General features: G+C 36.6%; 1 protein-coding gene across 1 annotated transcript in view; it reads right to left on the bottom strand.

Annotated features, from left to right (window-relative positions):
- The window catches only part of LOC126871117 (collagen alpha-5(IV) chain), a 55,877-nt gene that overhangs the window by 36,518 nt on the left and 963 nt on the right, over positions 1–18,396 (bottom strand). The window lies entirely within an intron of this gene.

The raw sequence follows: 18,396 nt of genomic DNA, 5'->3' as shown, positions 1-18,396 counted from the left end.
TCGTTTGAAAAGTTTCTAAGAATCGAATTTGTCTTTCTTTAAGCCGGCACAATTTGCAAAATAGTAATCTTCGTACAAAGTGGTTTTCGCCTGTTTAAAACTCTTCCACCCTGGAAACTCGACGAGACAGAAGCTTCGTAATTCGAAGATTTTTATCTTTGCCTTGAGTTTGAGTCACGCCATCGCTTCGACTCTGCATACATTGTCATTTCAACGTATTCGTTGGAACGTTAGTTGGTGAAAAAACGTATCCACTCTAACCATAGTCTAACTGATCCAGCATGCGAAGTAGTCCGCCATCGTTTGTTCGCCGTGCACGCAGCGAGATACCGATGAGAGAAGCGAGCAGGTAGGGGGTGAAACAAGCTCGAACAGCAGAAGAAGAGAGGGCGAAGAGGAGGCACACGGTGTACGGAATCTGCATAATGTGCAGTAATATTAAGCGTCCTCAGCTCTTGGCCGGATGACGCTGGCCGAGCGAAATCGTGGCCAGACACACTGTCGATATGTATAGGGATGTGTTGTACCGCTCGACTCATTTCTCCGTCTCTTTTTCTCTGGCTACGAGATTCTCATCGGTGTTCGTTCTCAGCGTCCTTTTCTTCGGCTACCTCGCCGTTTCGTTCTCTTTTTATTTCTGTTGCATCGATCTTCGACCGGCGTCTTTTGCCACGTCGCGTTCTCTCCTGCTGTCGCGTTTCGTTTCCAGACGAATCGAGGAGTCGTCGTCCAAAGGGAAAGAACGATACTTAGAAAATAACGCGTAAAAAAGTCAGTCTGTTACCGAGCTCCCTCTCGTATCGCGATTGTATTTCCCGCGATGAATTTCATGCTTACGATACCGTTTAATTTTAACCAGATCTATTTTAATTATAAAATTACGGATAAATCGAACTGCAATGGTTTTATCCCTTACAATAATAAACCTACCTACGATAGAATAGAATATTATCGCGTGGTTCAAATTTCTAAAGTCTGTACGCGATAATGAAACTGATTTACTTTATCGGTCAAACCTACAGAACTACTTCGTTACTTGACAAATAAAGACTAACCTTATGTTACTCTTTAACCAGAATTTTTCTAAAAGGACTAACAAAAATATATTATCGCTATGTTTTCGAGTTGGTAATTTACCAGGTTATAGCCTGGCGATTCCACAAAAAGACGATAAGCGATGACTCCAATTATTAATTTGCTATTAACTCACGCACTTTAATAAAATTCACATATTGCTATTACGTCCAACCGATTCGATCGATTCAATCGGTGTTCGAATATCTTTTAAGCAGTGGGTAATGTACATACACCGTTTGGTCGATTACATAAGCATCACCGGCATGGCATCGTGAATTTATCCTCTTGTTCTTCCTTTTTACTTTCTTCGTCGCGTTCATTTCGAACTTCTTCTGATCTTTTTTTCCTTTTTAGAGGCTCTTTCTTCTCTTGCACGCTCCTTTTTTAATTCCTGTAGTACCGCGAGGCGGTATATGCCGCCTCGAACTCATTTTTTTAATTCTGCCTGGATCATCCTCGTTACGCGCGTGTTAACTTCTCTTTCCTTTCGCATGCTCGGTTACAACGACCTTTCCCTCTTGCCTCTCGCGCGCATGGACCGACCATTACTTCTTCCTCCTTTTCGTTTCGTTTTTCTTTCGCCTTTCGCTCCGTGAAATTTCGTTTTTGATTCTCGATGTCCTCCTCTCTATCTATCCTTTTGACGTACACGACCGTGATTCATCATGATTTCGCTTTATTGAAAACGAACAAGAACTGCTTGAGAACGTTTGGGAGGGATGCTTAATGAAAGATATCGAGAACTACGAGGCATTGTAGCGTGGAATACGTTTTTAATGGATATTGATGGCCCGAGCGGCTTCTTGTACAGATTTGGCTAATTATTTGCAACATGCTTGATCGAATAACGTGGCAATATTAAAGATTTTAAGATAAGAAGAATTAACGGTATTAAAAATTTTGGCTTTTTAAAATATGATAAATCCCGTTTAATATATTTTTATGATGTCAGCGAGTTTCAATACGTACAATGTACTTTCGTTTCGAGTAGTTTAAACGGTCATTTTTATTCTTGTCAACAAAATGTTATTCGCCTGAGAAATTGTTCTGCGACCATGTACATTGAGAAATTTAATAAATTTCCTAAATATTATTCAAATATTACGGAATATATTATAAGCGAGTAATTTTAGTTACATAATTCTAGCCAGAATATTCCTGAATACATACCAAAGCATTGAATTTCGAGCTGTGTCGCTGAAGAAGCTGCTGAAAAAGGAAATTTGTTGAAAATTCCTCTGCTAATCGAGCTTGGTTTACCTCGTGCATTGAAAATAAAAAAATATTCACGATGGAATGTACAGTCTCGTAAGAAGCAGAGGAAATAAAATCATGAGAAATATCGCTACGAACGATTGATTTGTGTCAAGTAATATTCGAAGAGGCAGCCGCACTTTCTTCGGTATGCACTCGAGCGTCGAGTTCCGACCTCTGTGCGGTCGCTTCTTTGTATGAAAAAGGAAATTTACTAAAAATCCGTGGTCAAGAAGTGCGTACGATACGGAGCTTCGTAAGTGGATAAGCATCGAGGGAACAACTAACACGACACGCCGCCGTCGTTATGCAAACTCACCGCACGTCCAGGACAACGGGAATTACCCTTCAAATTCTTTTCCTGTGTCCTCTTTTCCCTACCTCCTCTTCCTCTTCTCTCTCTCCTCTTTTTTTTTTTTTTGATTTTTAAGAACTGCTCTATAACGTCTTTCGCTCCCTTTTTTTTGTTTTCTTCGGTCTAAAACGAAGCATCGGCCGCGTAAAAAAATTGATCAGCGGACTTGCATAAAATATCGGAACTCGTTTCGCATTCCTTTGCCTCTGCTTTCCTTTCTCCGCCGTTTTTTCTAATCCCGCGCCTTTTGTTTCCACCCTCCGACGACCGCTCCATTTCCATTTTCTACCGATTCTTGGTTTCTTCTCAGTTCGACACCGTTAAGACGTTGCCAATAGTGAAATAGTGGTGAATCGTTCGACGACGGGTTAATTACTTTTTTTTAATTACACGCACACACATATATTTGTTTATGTTTCTATAGTAAGGAATTTTGCGTGGCTGTTTTTAAAATCAATATCGTAATCGCACTCGATCTTTTTCTGTGATGCAGCTGTTTAAATTTTTAAGTCTACATTTATATTTTATAGAACAATTAAATAGAGAATTATGTTTTTCTTTTAATTTAAATAGGATTTCATAGGAAACTTTGACTCGCGCGTATTTCTCTTCGTCGTCGTATGTCCTTGTGAATGGAACGATCTTATGTTTACTAATCTCAGAGTTGTACTGCTGAATTGAAGAAAATTTGCATCTTGAAGCTAATTTCCGCATGCTTTGGGTATTAATTTTCATTAACCGAGTTTCGAGCACGTACGATGGGAGCGACAACGCGACAACAAAGTCGTAGTTCAAAGTTGCGATATTACTATAATTATATAGATGATGCGTTTAGAGTTTCCGAACAATTAGCGAAAGAGTAGTTTGCAATTTCTTCGAGTTTATAGACGTTCTACTTCGTAGAGGAGAAGAGAATTTTGGTTAGGGGAGACGAGGTTTTCTTTTATCTCTTAATTCAAACTTTGAAATCGTTAATGTAAATGAAATAATAATAACGATTTGATACAATGTATATTAGATTTCGATAAATCTCCCGGGGTACAGAGCCCGTCGATTGGAATAAGACGTTGTTTCTTTGATAACTTCGTTGATTAAAATTGTAAGTTTGCTACTATAAAGAGTACCACTCGATTAAATCTCGATAAATCCGCCAGACGATAGAGTCAATCGATTTTGCCATAACGTAGGACGTAGGATATTGGAAAGCAAAGAGAGGAAGAGTTAAAACCCCATAAATGGCTTTATTCAAATCCCTAATAGGTCGGAAAAGGTCGGCTCTCCCCAACACTTGTTCAACAGGGGCCGGTGTATCGCTATAAAGGGCCGAGTGTCTGACTCGTCTGAACCTGAACGCCATGTCTGCCGGCAGAAATGCTGACCCCCATAAAAGAATCCACGTGTGCGTACGACACATGTGAATCGCCGCCTCCTTCGCCTATCGATACGTGTCCGTGTACGAAGCCGAATCGACCGGTAATCGTGCGGTAAATACGAGCTCCGGGCGTCGATCTCGCTATCGATACACTCGAACGTTATTATTTAGCACCGCGTTCAACATTTTTTTTATCCTCCCCTCTACCACTTTTTCCTTTTATTTCGTTTGCCTTTTATCGCGAGAAGGAAGTAATTACGTAAAAATCGCGGCAACCCTTTAGTCTTTCATGTCCTTCTTCGAGCTACATGTACGCGCGAGCTTTTTTGTTTTGCAGCAATATTTCATGTTTTATATAGGTTTGTACATGTAGCAAGGTGCTCGTTTCGCAAGTTTGTTGAGTAATGGGGATTACGTAAGCACCTTTCCATTGCAGTTTGAGAACTCAATGAGATCGGCACGTGTAAAGGTTCGTAGAAAAATTGAGAAATTAACGAAGTTATATGGGAGTGATTTAAAATGTTTTAAGTAGCCATTACGACTGTTTAAATTGTCGAAAACAACTTACACCGGTTGTCTTATAAAACTCTTTTACACGATATATCGAAGAAAAAATACGAGTACTGTCGTAGTATGAAGTGTTTTGTGCGAGTTTGTTAGCCTATTTTTACTTATAATAATATATTCTTATATTTGACCGTAATGTATGCTTCGAAAATTTCAGATATTGCGTGAGTTATGTGTTCGAAAATATAACATTACGTTATTAGGCGTACGATACTTTTCTTGCTTCTTGTTGATGTTTAATTATCTTTTGTTGAATTATTCATAAGTAACGTGTAAATGAACTTTGACACAACGTAATAACAGATTAACATTCTCTGTTAAAAGTTACTTTGAAAAATGATCGCTTCAACTAAAATTACATAGCGAGAACTTCATTTATTATTAGATAATCTATCACGTGCATGCATTCACTTTAAATGCACAGAATTGAAATTTTTATATTACATGCGTACAAATTACGCTATTCTTATAGCGATAACATTGTCATTTTTAGTTCATTATGTAAATGAATAAAAGAAAAATGTGACCGATAATCGATAATACACGATAAAACATCTCAGATATGAATGACCAAGTATTGTAAAATAGTGTCAACTTACGATTTACGATCTTTGAAGTTAACAGACACGATATGCTAATGGAAATGAATTCTAATGTAGAAAGGTTTTTTATGCTGCGTCTATTCATCCTAAAATATTATTAAACGCAGAAAAATGTATCTTTTCCACTACTAAAAACAAATAATTTTTATTTAGACTATAAAAAGATGAAACACGCGGAACATCACAGTATATAAACAACGTAAAAGTCGATATTAAAATGATTATCAGCGATAATTAAAACGCAAGAGCATGTTATTTCATAATTAATTAGTAAATTAATTTATTTCATGTAATAAAGATATTTGCTAATCGATATAAATTTGAATATTGGAAATTAAATTGGAAATTCATGTATTACTTTTCATCGTAAATATGCATTGGAGTACGTATACTTTTAATGATATTCATAAAAATTGAATTTTTTAACATTTACAAAATTTTCTCATATTACAATTCAGCGTTACAAATGAATTACAACGAAGATGCTTCGTATAATATGTCATACTGCATCTTTTGTTCCTTGAAGTACTTATTGTTAGCATTGAACTCCGGTGTAATCTTAAACGTTTTGATGCACTTCTAATCAGTTGTGGTGCGTTATGCGTTTGTAGCGCAAGGGTCGAATGTCAAGTTTATGTCTTGTGTTTGTAGCGACTCTGACCGTGTAGGAACAACATTGGCGCCAATTGTAGCGTCTTCGCCTTGCGAGTCTTTTTCTAACATTCGATTCACGGAACACAAGTATTCATTGTATTACTCAATTTCCTGCATTCTTTCATTACTGTCATTGACACAACGCCCCATTCTTGATTGCTCTTTGTCGGCATTGGTTGCCTCCGACTATCGATTTAAGACGATAAATGATCATCAGCAAGTCTATTTTATGGCATTTGAATGAAACGAAATTACTTGGTCAAGAATAACTAAACTGATGGTTTATTCGTTGTTATCTTGTATTTAAACTGATTGCGAATGAAGTGTCGAGAAAGGAGGATGATCGAAGGTACTAAAATTTATATTACGATGTAGTTGTAGTTCTTGCTTGTGTGACATTTTAATCCACGTAAAATCATTCTTTTGTAATCGAGGGTTGACGATTAATATTTTCAGGGACGTATATATTAAGGCTGCGAAGAGATAATTATTTGTTATTTTCCTGAGAAAAATTATGTATTTATATGCGCGTAACCATTGAGTAATAGTTAAAATTAACATACTTGCATAACATTGATCGCATGTCTCGAATTAAAGAAAAATTGAACTCACACATATGCATACGTTAAGATCCCTCGAGAGGTTAAGAATTTAATTGGATTGTACGATATGATAAATTGAGACTTGTGATTAAATTGCGTGTAATAATTACGTAACACTGCACGAGAAATTTAGATTTTCGAATAATTTAAAGATTCAGCTACTTCGATATTTTAGTATTTGTTGAATCTCTTAGCGTAGTGCCAAAAATTCAGCTTGCACGGCCTGAGATTTTTGAACGTAATTGATGAAAAAGTTGTACGTAATGGGTCTTGTCCGAGTAGAGAATAAAAGCTGGAAGATCGCGTGTCGAGGTGAAAACGGAAGTTCCAAGCGATAACGTGTTACTTAACGCGTCAGCAAGTGATTAAGGTCAATAATTCAATGTAGCCTTAAGAGATATACAAGCTGCATGCTCGTGGCTTTTCGCACAAGCTTGCTCAAGTGTTTTCTTATCATTTTTTTCATAAATGGTTATACAACAAAATATTTGGAATACAAACAAAATTTAATATCGTTCCGGTTTTATCCTATCGTTCTGTTTTACACACGTTAAGACCTTGGTGATAGAAAAACCTGAGGCGCCCTATATTGTTCAACATAAACCTAATCTGGATGTATCAATATACATACCTTTATGTATCTTCTCTCTGTCTCTGTCTCTCTCTCTCTCTCTCTCTCTCAAATAAACAAATAACAAGAAGGAAGACAAGATTTAAGGAACACTTGAAACATCTTGTATCGTTCGATATAAATCTAATCATCGCTTCTCACTGTTTATTATTTCATGTAATATTTGCTATTATATAGATTATTGTCGCTTTTTCTTTTCTCTTTCAAAGAGTACAAGATAAGAAGGACAAAAATCAGAAAAACATAGAAAGAATCAGCAAGTTCGTATAACTTCGTATAACTTTCTCCAAATCGATACATACTTCCTCTAAACGTAAAATATCACGATTATAAAATTCGCTGAACATGCACAGATCGTCGTATAATCGTGTCACAGCGGTGGCATATTAACCAAGGAAACAACACGCGAGTTTTTGTCGCGTCTCAGTTCCATAATTTTGTGTGCAGTGTAATGCGAGAGCAGCGAGAACCATGGCTTCCCTACTGTCTTTTATTTATCGGCGACATGTGAGCGGGAAAAAATATCCAGGTTATATACATACATCGAGAGCGCATCTCGGCTGGATACGCGCGGAAATAGAAACGGATATGCGGTCGGTACGCGCCCTATTTTTGGGGATCGATCCAATGAAAGCAGCCCACCGAACGCCGATCGTTGGATCCCTTTTGTCACGCGCCTAATCGGTCGCCGCTTCCTACCACGTTTCCAGCTTATTTTTCGTTTGAGCGCGTCTAACGAAAAGCGCTGTCGATGTTTGTCATGCCTGTCAGCCGAACGTATTGGTCGACTTGTACGATTTCGATGGGTGTGCTTGCTGCGGCTTGGTTTTTGCGCTTTTTGACGATAATCACGTAGGATTTCGAACATTTCGTTCCCTTTGTACGGTACTAGAATTCCATTTATCTAAATCGTTGTTTCATTCACTGAGAGATAAATGATTCACGTAAATGAAATTCATATGACGAAAGTTTATCGATCGTCCTTACTATTTATGATTTTTCGTGCATACGGGGAAATCCGTATTTCTGTTGCAGGCTGATAATTATCGACATAATAGAATCAGAAAGTGTTTGAGAGATAACATCGTGAAAACATTTATTCAAACGCAAAGAAAAGAGAAATATTATTTAATTTGGTAGCTAAATGACAAATTAGTTTACAGCTAAATAATAATAATTTTCATTGAGAAACAAGGAAACGTGTAAATATTTTTTGTAACAATTGTACATCATGTTATGTAGTCTTTATATAATACTATTCGATCGATTAAATTAAAACAACCTGAACTCGAATCGAGCGATCAAATCTTTTCACCTGAAAATCTATCGAGAACAGCTCTTTTAGCGTGGATTAATCAATCGCTTCGTGATTTTTTACCGAGAAAGACTCGTCGCTGTATACGTAGGCTCGTTTGGACTCGACCGGCAACCAGCCTCGTTGTTCTATTTTCTCCGGCCGAAACAACGCCTTAAAATTCCAACGATCGCAACGGGAACGTGATACGAAAATCGTATGTATAGAGTTACGATTCCTCCACGACCATGAGATCCTACGCGAGAAAGAGAGAAGACGAAATGGTATTCGAGAGACCCCTTGAACTCCGGAGTTTCTTCAGATAATGTGTATCGAGGTTACCACGTTTCGTAAGAGATAGATTGCGTCCACCCTTAAACGTCCCACATAGATTAAACGACGTTCTGGTAACGCTCGTGACACCGTTACTCGCGCCTGATGTAATTTACCAATCTGATAAATGCCTCCATTCGTGTCCGATTCGCGAAATCCGCCAAATTCGATGCTGCTCGCGGCAGAGTTTATTTCGAGTAATTAAATCGAAGCCCACGAGATAAACGCGTCTGGGAAACACGACAGATCTATCCGCCACACTTAATACAATTATGAAATTAATTCTGCATCGTTAAACGTATTCAAAGTTCGCTGCGATCCATAGAAAACGATCAATACCCGTTTTTCAATCCATTCGACGTCAATCTCTATCTGCAACCGTTACTTTCTATCGTTACAAACTATCGTGAAAGGAAGTTCATCGATCGACCACATTCGACGACTGGCAATACCATCGAATCTCGGCAAACGTCGCGTCGCGACGCGTCGGGTCGTTTCATCGATTTCATCCCTCGAAATTATTGGCGTTGTGGCATCGTCGCTATTATTAGCCTTTCTCGGTATCGTCGATTTCCATGAAACGCTGAAAGTCGCCACACCATATTCGATTTACGATGCTCGCGTTCACGATGATCTCAGCCTACCAACGGCTCGTGGCGATAAACTCGCAACGCGGTTCATTAATTTTGGTGCTCTTTTTTTCTTCTCCTTTTTTTTTTTTTTTTTTTTTTTTGTTGGTTTACCGAGAAACACACAGACAGGCGAATGGTGCAAGGGTTGGCGGGCTGAGAGGGTGGTACGAGCGCTCGTGCGCTCGCAAGGAATACCGCGGGTTATCGCGATATAACCATAAACAGACCGCTTATTCTCCTTTGACGAGTTTCTAGTTATGTTATCTCCGATTGTCACGCTGAACTGTTTCATTCACGTTTATAATAAATAACTTTCCGCCGGATGTTACTGATAGCTTAGGAGAATTGGTATCGTGGACCCAGCGTGGTTCGTGATCTGTGTATAATGCTATCGACGTTGACGATACTTGAAGAAATATACCGTACGGTAGAACTTCTTTATCTGAACTCTATTCGTTGAAACTTTTGATTAGTGTCCGATTTATTAAAGTCATGCTGATTCAATTAACTTATCTGAATGTGAACTGTTACTCTTTGGAACGATCGTGTAGACGATCGATCGAATTTCCAAACTTTCATGGACCCACTTTCGAGACTTTTTTTTATAGAAAATTATTTTCTAGAAATTATTGTAAATGAACGATTTTATTAAAAAAAAATATATACATATTACAAATCCATTGATCGTTCGTTAAATATGTTAAATATGATAAAGAATATATTATCCGTTTATGTAATTCTTGTAAAAATTGTCGATGAATTTGTAAATTTCTGAAAATTCTTCGTTTTTATTCGTTGAAATTAAATTATATTTTTCCAGAAAGCTGAATGGTTTACTATCGGGTAAACAAGCAAAAGATTATCACTCGTGGTGTGACGCGAGCGATATCACTGGAAATGGCCTCGAATAAGTAACAATTAAGTAACTAAAGATATGAGGTAACGGTAAAAACGGCGCATTTGTTAATAAATAATTTTAGACCGTGATGTCACGCGTAACAGCCTTCACGCATTGAAACTAATATCGTGCAGCGCTTTAATGGTCAACTGACAATTGCTGATCCGTCTCGCGGCATAAACCACATCAATCACGGCTCGTAACGATTTTAGATAAACGATATACTATAAACAACGCTTGATCGAGCTCCAGCTCGGATACCTGATTAAATAATACAAATAGTTAAACATAGGCTGATATTAAGCATTACATAACGAGAACGTCGAAACATTAATGTTTGAAACTGGCCTTAAATTTGGCATCAATCAATTTTCAATATTATTAGATAGAGCTTCAGGAATCAATTAAATCTCGATTAAATTGAGATGCTCGACGTTTTGATCAGCGATTGATGATTAACGATCAATATCTATAATTACCGACTGACTAATCCACTAAGCCACTGAACGATCGAATCGCTGGTGAACTTTCCGCGCTTAGTTTCATCGATCGATTAAATCAAACACGATTTTTTGCAATTAATTTTTTTTCAATCGGAGAAATTAATCGATCGATTAATTTTTTACTCGTCCAATGTCAAACGCTGTATCTTTATTAACAATTACATACTTTGATGTAATTCGATACCTCGAAAAATGCTAAATCTAATTCTAATAACGTTAATTTCAATTAATTTCTAATAATTTCTAACACTTCTAATTTCTAATAATTCAACTAATTTCTAATAATTCCAACGTATATCGGGAACGTTCGCGTATAAATTAAAAAGCAATCGGACGCGAATAAATATTTTCCGCTGCAAAATTATACTGGATGTAATCGGTGCATTTGCAACGAATGAGATCAGATCGTGATGTCACTGGCAGGCGTTGCTTCTTTCTAAATAACTGACACATGAATTAGCGATGACGGCCCAGTGACGTGCAACCTGATTAACGTTGTGTCGCGCGGTACTCGATTCCATTACGTGTAACCGCACTTTTCTCAAATTTGTAATATGCTAACCCGATATACCGTAAATAGATGTATCGTATTGTGCGGTGACTGAATAAATATTTGTATGACGTCACGCTTTGAAATTCCATATTACACGCGCCATCGATTGATCACCACCAATTACATTCTTTATCTTTCGTCATGCGTTAACTTCGATTCTAGAAAATATCTCTGTTTAGTGATTACAATCTTTTACACACAAATTTCACGTAATTTTCTCATTTCGACGATTGTTAATCGTTATTACAATTTTATTCCAACGAAGTTATCCTAACAATCAACATTGCGGTATTGATAACCGACGAGATTAGGCTTTGCCCATGACGTACAGAGACTGCTATAATTATTCGACAAGTGCCAGCGTCGTGATTAATCTCGAGCGTAATGAATTTGCATCATTCCATCTCCTCGCTGGAACTGTTTGCGTGCCTACTGTACAATGAAAAGAATTAGCCGGCACGAAATATAAACATAACGGGGTTAATGGTGGTCAATGACGTATTCGCATACAACAGTTCTAGAAGGTGATATCATTCGCGTAACGCGTTTTATTGTGACCGACACTGTTAATGTATTCGCAGGTTCTACTATTATGAGGTTTCCACGTTGTGAAGGACATTGTCGTTATCGCAGATGTAATTTAGGAAGCGAATTCGAAGGATGTTCGACCAAAATTTTTACTAATATCAACGATTACGCTTTTTATTAAGAAGATGCAACGTAATTTGCTCGTTTAAGTCAACGAATGAAATTAAAAACTATTTGTTGTATCACTGAAACCTTAAATGTACGGTTCTACGTTCAAATTGTTATTCCTGTTAGATATAGCGAATTATCTGAACATTTTCTGTTAATTTAATAAATAAATTTCAATGAACCACCTTGATAAAAACAATGTAAATGCGGCTATTCGGCCGGTCCTTGTATATCTCAATTGTGCAATAGAACTCGAACCGTACGAACAGTAGATTCTTTTTGGAAGAAGAGGACGAGGAAACTAGCTTTGACATCGAATAGAATGATATTTCTAAGTTTGTAGATGGTGAAAGTATCACGTTCCTCGTAACTAAAGCATCGTTGGACAGGACACCTCTTCCCTATTTTTATTCGACTTCCCTCTCGTTCACGTGGGTGGGACAAGCTTACGTATTTAGCGTCGTGAAATGCAGGTGAGAGTATAATTCAGAAAAACCGTGGCAGGAAAGTGTTTCTGACAAGGGAACGTAAATATTCTAGGAAGATCGCCTGCGTGGATTCAACTCACGTATAGAATATAGCTGAATTGTCGATATAAATTTCACATGTCGAAATTTCTCTTTATAACTGTTTTGGTCGATAACACGTGTTGTGTTTTTCAGCGAATAACGTGGTCCTGGTTAAAATTCGGTCTCTATGAGTTATTATTATTCGTTGGTCAAATTAATCGAGAGCGGTATAATATCGGTTAAAAAGTAAGCTCCAATTTTACTTTTATTGTCGACAGAAACGATAAACAAATTTATTTATCAAGTTTTAGTTAAATATATTATTGAATTTTGGAAGAAACAGCTTTGATATTTTCAAAATGTCTCTGTTCGGAGTTAACAATCATTTGCACTCTCAGCGAAGAATTACAACTTAGAGGAAAAATATTTCTATATCTTTTACTCAGCCATTTTATCTATCCTTATAAAACTTTTATAAAATCAGATATCAAACGATTGTTAAAGCACGCGTTCCTGTTATTAAGGTGCATACGTAATTAATAACTGCAGTTACGAAAGAACCAGGATACGCTATGAAAATTTCTAAGTAAAAATCGACACGATAAATTTTTTTAACTTAATTAAGATGAATCAGCAGGTTTGTCCTGTGTATGTGAATGCAATGGTATGCAAATTTTTATCTTGTCGTGAACAGGGTTGCTCTACGCGACGAGGAAGACCAAATGAGTTGCGCATCCTCGCGTGGCGATTGTCTCCACGCGACAACAACAGGAAAAGTTTATCGTTATCAGAGGCAGACTCTTCCTACAGAGCAACAGAAATACAGATATCGTGGACGAAGTTGTGAATTATTTCATAATATTGCTCGCCTAAAGGAAATGACCGTTTTCTGTTCAATATATTGTTCGATATGTTCAATATATATTCGCGTACGAGCTTCCGATTTGTTTCGAAATTTCAATTATTTTCATATGAAAAATTAACGAAATAATCAAGACCGGATATGTAATTTATAAAAGTAATTGGCTAATTTTCGATATAATTTGAAACAGATCGATCATTTGTAGAAGATGTGTAATTTGTTTTAAATTTTATAACGTTAATTCAACCATAACGTAAAGATGAATGTAAAAATATTCTGTTCTTTCTAATAATAAAATCTAGTAAAATCGTCTATTGTTAGAAAATTTAGAAAGAAAAGATTCAAGAATCATAAAATGGTATCGTAAAAGCATTTAGAATGTGAGCATAGCATTTACGAGTCTATTAATTTGACTAGAATATTAAATATGATATTAATATAATTCGAGCGGCTAGAATGAATTATTTGTTGGTATTTCGTGTAAGGTAGCAATGACGAAGTGTCTCTCTTTCACGCATAATTTAGTAATAACGGCCCACGTAAACGAGTGTTTAACCAGAGCTGTATCGCGTGTCTCGGATGCAAGCTTTCTCGATTAGTCAAGGTAACACAGCCTCGCATTACAGTTTCACTATGAACTTTTGGAATAGCCTGTGATCATTGCTGCACGTGCAATCAAACGCTGCCGATATTTTTTAACGTCTCTATTAAAAACTTTGCTTTAACAAAAATTACGTCATAAGAATAGCAACTTCCCCATTGAAAGATTTTTTGTCTATTTCAATGCTTATTTTATTACTGCCATTAAGTGATTCAAGTAAATGATGTAAGTAAATGATGATATAAGTACGTATAATAGTGAGAAACATTTCGTTCAGTTTAGCGAAATAGTAGAATAACAAATAACAGGTGACAAAATAGTAAAAGGATATCCCTCGTCATCCTTATTTGTTGTATTCTTCTCAAAAACTGGCTATTCTTCGAACGTTTCCCGGTCTAAACACACAACACAACAACTAAAAGACAGATTTATACATTTTCATTGTCACATCGATCAGTAACAGTCTAAAGATGAAAGAAGAAATCCGAGACCTAACCGACCCTATCGAACGATTTCTCACGATACTGAATGACTTGCCAGCATAACGGGTCACTGTCGGCGGCAACAAGAAGGAGCAAAAAAGCTGTATAAACCTTTTGACCTAACGTTTATTTCATTCTCATCCCCGTTATTGTCGTATATGTCGCCACCCTACACGCCAACATATTTTCTTTTATGCCCCGTAAAGGATGTGCACTCCGTTCAGGCGTCGAAATCGCCTACACGCTTGTTCACCGGGTGATTTCAACGAGATAGAGGAAGATACAGCTGATATCAGAACAACCACGTCTGCAGAATTATTCGCAGACTTTCGTCCTTCTTTCTGGAGAAGATATTTTCTTCTCTCGCTTCCACGTTATGTCTGCAATGGAAGCTCGTTTAAAATTTGAGCTAATTAAATGCTTGGAAAGTAAAAAATGAATATATGACAAATGTTAACAATAGGATAATAGAATTGTAGAAAATAATATAAAGTTGTTGGTATTTAGCAGCTTCAGGTATAATCTGTGTTAATATTAACTATCCAACGAATGAGAAGTTAATTTTCTCTACTTAATAGATTAATTATAGTAAAATACTGTGTAGCGTAATACAATTTATTCCCCAAATGTCTTCTCTTCTATAAAGCTGCGCGGGATGGAACGGTTCATATTCATTTCATTGTAATACAATACGCTGCAGCGATGTGCGTACACATAATTTAGGATGAATCTAATAATGCAATGCTGCGTACAATATCATAGTGTGGTCAGCACGGAAGCACGCAGTGCTAATTATAGAAACTAAATATGAGATAATTAAAGAACTTGAGAGTGGCACAAGTGCAGCTGCACAAGTGTTGTAATTACAAATAGACCGGAAACGGCAGCAAAGTGATATCATCAGCCTAAAAAATGAAAAAAAAAAAAAAAAATGATGCTTTTAACAAGCTTTTTCGTTATATACGTAGTTCAGAACAGAAGCTGTTCTGCTTTCGAATTCGATTGTTTGTAATGGTTAGCCATCAGCATCGGTACTGACGTCATTGGTACTTGTGCTTTTAATAACTGGATTTAACACATGTGTTACACACAGTGCTATTTGCTAGAGGGCTGTGCCCTGACGTGACGGCTATATATAAAAGGGGTACAATTACCTTTGAATTTCTATTACTCTCCGTAAGATTTACAATCTGTCTAATATTTGCGTTGTATTTAAAATATATCGATATCTTCTTCCTTGTCTGTGGTTAACAAATATTAACCATATTCGGAATGTGCTAATGTGAAAATTAGATGTCTTTTAAAAAATTGATTAACCAATTATATACCGAATGAAAAGCGGCAAAGTTTAAAAAATTACTTTCAAGTAAAATTTCTTCTTGTTTAAAAATTTGCATTTATACCTAACAGAGTACTTCGTTTTACGTGCAGCATAATTTTGTAAACGATGATAATCGACGTTGTAAAATGTATTTGCACCGCTCTAATCTCGAAAGTTAATTCACTATCGTTTAGTCAATGAATGGGAAGTTCAAATAAGAGAAGCAATCAATGAATATTACCCAATATTTATCACACGCAAGACGCGAATTGGTTACACAACAGGATTACACCGTTGCGTAACTGTCTGTATAATTGTAAAAATATCCTCGTATACATTATTCATAACCTCTGCTCTCAAGATAAACGCTTTTAACGGTTTGTGACATCACACACGAGTCACACGTGAACTCAAGTTGCCGGGAGAGGCAGTTTGTGCGGTTTATGTGTATGTATATAATTATACATACATCCTCGAAATACCGAATATCTACTTTTTTCCCCTTATGTTTAGTATAATACGATTTCAAGAAAGATGGAGAAAATGATATAAGATGGTTTCTGGAATTCTATAATTTCTTGAAATTTGGAGTAAGATCTAACGTAATTATATAAAATGGGATACTATAATTACTCAATATATCATTATTAAAAAAGATGTAATTATCGAAGAAACTGAATAAAAATTATTTCTTCTTCCCTTTTTTGCAACTTCGGTGTATCATTATTTTCGAATTTCTTTTTTTTCAATTTTCTGTTGATTTCTTTCGTAAAAAAGAAAATCATATTGGTCGAATCACGACTATAAAGTAAATCGATGTTGCACACTTCGATCCATAAAGTTTCTAGTATCGTGTTGAAAATTGATGATTTTGACGAATGAAATTAATAAATTTGAATGTCAGAGTATATTTTATATGTAGCATACTTTTTTAAATGCATTTTTTTACGAAAATAAACGGGGAAAGAATTTCGCGGAGAAGTTGAATATTCTTGCATCAAGTAGGTCGCAGAAATCTAATCTAATCTAATCGATATTCTTGGACTACAGGAATGATTTCGCAGAAGTGCTAATAAACTGATTAACTTCTCCGCAAACAATTTGAACTAAATCCACATACGGAGATGATATGACCCATATTTCTAGAGCGTTGTAGGAATTAATTACACAGTCACTACTCGGCATACATAATGAAATTCAGACGTTTTCTGGTTTATTTGATCAGAGCATCGTGCTTATGTAAAATATTAACACGTACCAATGCAATCAAAATATTATTCCAAGCAGTCTACTGATTTTTGTTTGTATTCAATAATGTATTCCAAAGTTCTTCCGTACCTGTTTATAAATGAATAAATTTCTAACTATAGAAATTGCCGTGATATAAAGTTAGATCAAAATAAAGTAAATATAAGGTAAGATATTAAGTCAATGTAATTAAGATTAAATACTAAGCAAGGTACAAGTAAGTATTACTTTGGAAGGTAATGATCAAACGCCAGCATCGCATTCTCATACCTATACGATAGCATTATCCTGTTATTTTGAAAAATAGATGATTCTTAATAATCTCAAAAACCGTAACATCATATCATTTTCTGTACTTAAAAAGTCAACGTTAGCTGTATAAATGCGAGGAAGGAAAAATTTTGAGAAGATAATGACGTAATAAATAGATCATAGAAATCATTTTATTACAAAAAAAATCACTAGGAGCTGAGTTTGTAAAATCTCCGATATGTATAATGTCAATTAATTTCACAGCAAAGCTAAGAGAGAAGATACTTGAGAAGAAAGCGATAATGCGATAAATCGAATAGTTGATTCAGAATTGGAAGCTCGACTATTACGTAAAGTGTGCGATATTATAAAATTAAGTTTATCATCGCGAAAACTGTCTTGTACGAATGATAAATGAGGCGTGCTGAATTTCTGCAGCAGAGTCATATTTGCCACGCGATCGAGAGATCGATGGTAGATCAACGCATAGCCGGCATTCTCACGCGCATGTGCCGCGGATTCGTTGTTCGCATTTACGTTCCTAAGAGTATGGAGCGACGTTACGTCGTCTTGCGTTAAATTGTCCTCACCTACGTTCATAAAACGTACCCACGTACGATACAGCGTTCAATTATTATCGACTTTCTAGGTCTCGTGGCGCGAAAGAAAGGTCTCGTGGCATCTCGTATTCAGATACTACGCGATAACAGCGGCCTACCGGAAATGAGGCCGGCAACTTGCTTCGGAGAACTTCTCGCGTGCCAACTTCGATCAGCCCCGTTTCGAGTGGTGAAAATTCGCGATAACTCCGCGAAATACATTTCTCCTTATTTTCTCTGTTTCTCTTTTTCTCCCTCTCCCCCCCTCTCTCTCTCTCTCTCTCTCTCTATCTGTACGTCTGTCTGTCTGTCTGTCTGTCTCTCCCGTCTGTATCTTCCTCCTTTGGTACAGCGATTTCTTGCGCAATCGTGCTAAACGAACCGGTAGTTCGGTCGATCGATACCACGGGTCGTAATGAAAGTTCGTTCATCCTCGATCGATATTCGTCGAATAGCGAATGATTATCCGAAACGCGGGTTTTATTGCGAATAAAAATGG

The sequence above is a fragment of the Bombus huntii genome, chromosome 11 (assembly GCF_024542735.1).
Source record: "Bombus huntii isolate Logan2020A chromosome 11, iyBomHunt1.1, whole genome shotgun sequence".
NCBI lineage: Eukaryota > Metazoa > Arthropoda > Insecta > Hymenoptera > Apidae > Bombus > Bombus huntii.
Note: the sequence above shows the minus strand (reverse complement) of the source record. Positions and strands in the feature narration are given on the sequence as shown.